Source organism: Sturnira hondurensis, unplaced genomic scaffold (genome assembly GCF_014824575.4).
Source record: "Sturnira hondurensis isolate 20B ecotype Veracruz unplaced genomic scaffold, ASM1482457v3 Scaffold0015509, whole genome shotgun sequence".
Classification (NCBI taxonomy): domain Eukaryota; kingdom Metazoa; phylum Chordata; class Mammalia; order Chiroptera; family Phyllostomidae; genus Sturnira; species Sturnira hondurensis.
Genome location: NW_028088140.1, coordinates 4,899,818 through 4,905,499, shown reverse-complemented (window position 1 = coordinate 4,905,499; position 5,682 = coordinate 4,899,818). Strand labels below are relative to the sequence as shown.

The 5,682-nt window shown below is 41.0% G+C and overlaps 1 pseudogene; it reads right to left on the bottom strand.

The window, feature by feature from the left end:
- Window positions 1-1,634: 1,634 nt before the first annotated feature.
- Window positions 1,635-4,824, bottom strand: LOC118999893 (40S ribosomal protein SA-like; annotated as a pseudogene).
- Between the last annotated feature and the right edge of the window lie 858 nt (window positions 4,825-5,682).

Here is a 5,682-nt window from a genome sequence, read left to right as displayed (position 1 = left end):
GAACGGGATTTGAGTCCTGGATCGCCTTCTAGATAAGTGAGAGAGCTGAAATTACTTGACCTCTCTTTTTTCATTACCATAGAAAGGGGAAGAAGAAAATGGTCTCTTTTATGTTAAACAAAAACAAATTCTAGAAGTCTCATTCAGAAAGAAGAAACTTAGGTATTTTCAGTAAAGGAACATTGTCAAAAACCCAGCCAAGGAAATGTCCACTTCATCTTTCTCATAATGGAAATATTTCCCCCTTCAAAGAAAGCAGCCTGGATATTCTGGCCATCCTTAGAAACCTTGAGATTATTTTTACTGAAGGAATATTATTAGCACAGGGAAATAAAGCAGCCCCCAAACACTTTATCAAGAATCTCAGTTGGCTTTCTGACATCATCACTTAGAACATTAAGGCCAACCGGCCTGAGTTACCTGTCCGTATATAAAACCCATTAGTGTTTTGGTTATGAGTTTTTGAAAACAGCATCAAATTTCAGTTACATAAGCTCAGTACCTATTTCACATGTCCTTCATGATTTGTTTTCTTCTCATCTGTGTTTTCCCATTTATCTTCTCTAAATTTTCTATATGTTGAGCTCCTTGGGAAAGAAGATAAATAAGCTGCTGAAGTGGTAGAGAACATGTAGTATTCTGAAGCTAGATTTGCCTAGATTTAAATCCCAGTACTGCCATGGATTAGCTGTGTGAGCATGAATCATTTCCTTCACCTCTCGGTGCCTCAGTTTCCTTGTCTACTAATATAACCCCTCCCTTTACGGTGCTGTAAGGATGAACTGCCTTGACACATGTGAGACGTACAGAGGAGCGATGCCTGGCACTTGGCGAGGATCCAACTGTCAGCTCATCACGAAAAACACTCTCTCTTTCTGAAATGAAGTCTGTATTTGGAAAAATCGCCTTTGTGTTACCACTATTTCTCTTCCTAAATCAACCCACATATACCCATAGAAATAAAAAAAGTAAATTTGCACATACCAAGAGAATAGTGCCTGTAATGTAAGATGGGGGAAGAAAGTAAAAAAGGAAAAGAAAATTAATGAAAGATCTACAACTTAATGGTCCAGTTCCTACAAATTTTTGGCCTCCTGTAAGTGACTGTATTCTCTCCTTGGGTTTGTATAAGATGAACAGTATTCTCACTACTTGACCAGGCACAGGCATGGCAACTTTTGGTTTTGACTCAAGAAGGAGAGGAAGGAGGGAGGAGAGTACAGGAAGGAGAGACCGATGTGTTTTGGAGACCTCCTCTATGCCCGGTATTTCACACTGAATCCATTAGTTGGATATTATTACCTCCATTTTACAATGAAAGAAATCAAGGTTCAGGGAAGTGAAGTGATTTATTCAGTGTATTCAGACAGTTGCGGGTCTGCTGGGTTTTAAACTCACTTTTTTGGGATGCCAGTCCCTACTTTTGTCTCCTTTCCACATCACCTTTCTAGGAAGGCCCTAGCTAGGATGGGATTCTAAGTGGCTACCAAGGAGGGAGGCTAAACCTGCATTACAGATTGTCTGTGACCATATGCACCATATTAGCAGGAGGCATCTGTATATTTTCTAAGTCACATCTGCCCTTCTTTACATGACGTAGACGGATGGAGGGTCTTCGTTTGGAACCTTGCAATTTAGGCATCGAGAAAAGGAAAACTTTGGAAAGTAATTCCTTTCACTGCTAAAGTCACAACATCTTCCTTAGTCACAGCCTTTCCAGCAGCAGCCTGCTCTTTTCAATTCTTTTCAGGATCTGTGTAGAAGCAGGCCCCAGGCATGGCCTCCCACAATTGCTCACTGGAGATGGTACTGCACATGCACAGAACTTCCCAGCCCCACATTGCTGGCATCAGACCCAGCAGGTGAGCCCCCGATTGTTGCACAGGATGGCAATGTCCACACCACACAGAGGAGAGTCTGTGTTAGAGCAGACTCTGGCAGAGCAATTGCAGGCAGGGTGACATGAGACATCTCTGAGAGAGACTGGTGATCAGCCCTGGGATCAGTAGGCACCAGAAGCCTCAGCTCCAGAAAGGCTGCCTGGATCTGGTTCCTGAAGGTTCCAGGAGCGAAGTGATCGGCTATGGGAGTGGCTCCAGTGGCAGCAGCGACCTTCAGCCCAGCTCGCTGGATGATATGACACTGACATCAGCGGGGTTTTCAATGGCAACAATGGCCCCAGTGCCAGCAGAAGCTTCTGCCAGGTTCTCTTCAGATTTATGATGTAGACACCATCATTTTTCCCTTTATAGATGTGCTGGTCCATTTCCAAGTCAGGGTTGGTGCCACCTAAGTGGGTTCCTGCTACAAGAAATTGGAGGACATCCTCCTTCATTTGTAGGGCATCAAGAACTCCTAGACATTGTGAAAATGTCCACTTTAATTATGGAACTTTATGGACCCCTCTCTGGGTTACTTGGGAAAGTGCAACACCTCTTCATAGAGATTAATTCCTTTCTGGTCATGACCTTAATTCTCTCACCTCCCACCCCTTTCATAGCCGTACAGCAAGGATGGCCTTTTCAAGGCCATGTTGAAAAGAATCTGGTAAAGAAGCCCAGGTTATTTTCTTCATACCTAATTATTTCATTGAATTCAACGTTTTCTAAACCTGTTTGTGTGTGTTTAGGCACATGGTATGAGTAATTTTTGAGCATTTACCTTGAAATCTTATCCAAATTCCTTTTAAGAAAGATGTCAGGACCTCATTCTCAATTCTGTTGCTGAAGTTGCGATTTTCCCATTTTAGAGTTGAGATGCTAAAGTGAAACAGGAATATGGATTTCACTTTCAATAAAATCTCTGACTGGTAAAACCCAAATTAAAACAGAGCATTCAAAATCAAGCTGCCTTTCTCTATTAGAACGAACAAGAGCTGTTTCATTTTCCAAATCAAAAGTTCTAGATAGTGAAATTCTATTTGCAGGATATGCGAGGGATTATTAAAAAGTCAGATAGTTATCATAAGCTGACATGCTTTCTTGTGGTTGCCAGGATGTTTCAATGACAAAACCAAGGACAGATGCACATAATATATCAATATTTTAATCAAAGAATAAAGAACAAAAAGAAGATATGAAATGTTCCAAAGCATTTAGGAAAGAGGTTGCTTCCTCTTGAGATTCCACAGTGACCTTATTACTAGAAGAGAAGTTGCCCGTTTAACATCTCTTTCCTAATTCTCTCTCTTCCCTACTTACATTTCCCTTCTGTCTCTTGTTCTCTGTCTTAAAATAACAGTACACACTAATAGAAACAACAACAACAGCTTTGTTTGTCTGGCACTGCCTTTAGCACCTGTATAAAAGAGAGATTCTCAAATGGGGTCTATACAAAACTTTATGTATATGTATCTAATGGTATTTTTTCTGGGAATAAGTTCATGGCATTCATAAACATGTAAAGAAATTATGGCCTTGCAAAAGACATCAACCCAAACCAACAACAACAAACACTGAAGAAATATATGGAATACTCTAAGTCCATCTTTCTTGCACTGCCTTTTGTTTCAGGTGGGCTTTGGTAAAGCTAAGGATGTCAATTCAAGGCTAAATTTTCTAGTTGGAGTAGCTATGGTGCTGCCTATTACTTTGGCTAATTGTAAAGAGATGGGATCACTCGGATATCTGCGATCCAATTCAGTTCAAACTCATCCTCCCTCCAAAACCATTTTCCTTCCGCTGTGGTGTCACGACCTCCCCATTCTCTGTGGTGCACTTGTTTGAGATCTCGGTTGTTTTGGAGTCTTTCCTGACCTTTATCTCTCCTGCCTCACCAGTTGGCAATCCTCTCAAGTCACCTTCAGAAGTCTCTTGCATACAACTCTTCTTTTTCATTGGTAAAAGCCATCACTGACAACCACTGGTGGTTTTCACCACTGGCTGAACATTAGGGTTACGTTGGGAAGTTTTTACATTATATTGAAGCATAGATGCAAACCCAGAAAGTTCCATACACCTTTTCTGAAACAGAGCTTGGGCATCTGTATTTTTTAAAAGCTCCTTAGAGTGCAAACAGAGCTGAGAGTCACTTGCAGACCCATATTTTATTTGAATATATATTATATATGCATATATATTCATACATATACATAAATACAAATATATGTATATTTATTTGCTATGAAAGCCTTCTCTTGTATTTCATGTTGCTACTCTCTACTTTATTCTGTATTATTTCCCTCTCACCCAGATTAATCTTCTATCTCTTAAATTTCCTCAAGGCTTTCTATAATCAGGAAACTTTGTTGCCTGTCTGTAGAAGAACTTAAATGGCTCAGTGGGGGCTTTAGAGATTCCCCAGACCCCAGCTGGGACCTCTTACTGGGGATGATAAAGGGATAGTGCTTTAGAGAGTGTCTTCCTTGATGTTGCAAATAGAAACCTCTAAGATAAGGTGATTTGACTCATTTAAAGACAAACTAGTGCTAGTGAAGATGTCTAGAATGCAAATTCCCTTACTCCTGACCCCTTTTTCTAACTCTCTGTGCCAGATCATTGGTGCTGAAAGTCAAAACTTGGCTTCTGCCATTTTCCTTGGTTTGCTAGCTCTATTCTGCAGCCTTGGCTTTCCTGTTTGGAACAACTTCTGCTGGTGTCTCTGTGCCTTCAGGAAGATCAAATGTGACTGGAAAATTTGGCTAGTCCAATTTGTCACGACCTGATGACAGCAGCCCTGGGAACTGTGGGACTAGTAACACAGTGGTCTTGACGCCATTCCAGTCAACCTGATAGCGATGTGTTTAAGCACAGTGCATTCTGCTTTAGCCTCGGAGTCCATCTCTGACACTTCACATTGAACAGTTCTCTTTCGGGTGAGCTCCATGACGTATCCAAATAGCAGCTTATCTCTGATTCAGGGAAAACTGCATACTCTAGCTGCCCCAAAATATCATCATTCCCCACCACCTTCATGACCCGAAGTTCTCAGTTTTCCTCATTCCTCCTGGTAACAAGGCAATCTCCATTTTGCGAAATGTAAATGTGACATCCCAAAAGCATAACATTCATTTACTGGCATTCGTTAATACCATAAACCAGGTTTTCTTTTATTATTATTATTACCTGGCTCAGAGCAAGGTACTGAAGGAGTGAAACTAGTGTGGGTAAAGTTGACTGATGACAATAGAGGGAAGCAGAGAAAAAATATCTGGCACCTCAGTGCCCTGTTATAGAAAGGACCTGGATGCTAACAGGAAAGAGAAAATGGAGAGAGGGTATAAAAGGGTAAGTTTTACCTGATACCCAGTTTTGCTGAACTCAGCATTTTCCCCAGAGTTCTCTTTGGTTTGCTCCATTTCTTTATTGATTTTTGCCTGGCATTTGCTGAAAATTTGGAAAAAATAATAGCAATCACTATAGCTAACATTTATTGAGCACCTACTATGTGCCAGACACTGCTTGAAGCATTGTACATGCATCAACTTATTTTATCCTCCCCCTAATATTTGGAGGTTAGATGCCATTAATATCCCCACTTCCAGATGATAAAACCGAGGCCATGATGTTTAAAGAACTTCTCTAGGATCATCTAGAAAGTAAATGGTGGGATCACAGTCCCAACACAAGCAGCCTGACTCCAAAGCCTGTGTACTTAACCCCTGTGACCTACTGTCTCTCAAAAGTACAGCATTTATGAGCAAATTCGCCTTCAAATCCAGACAATCTGATTCCAGATCATTCC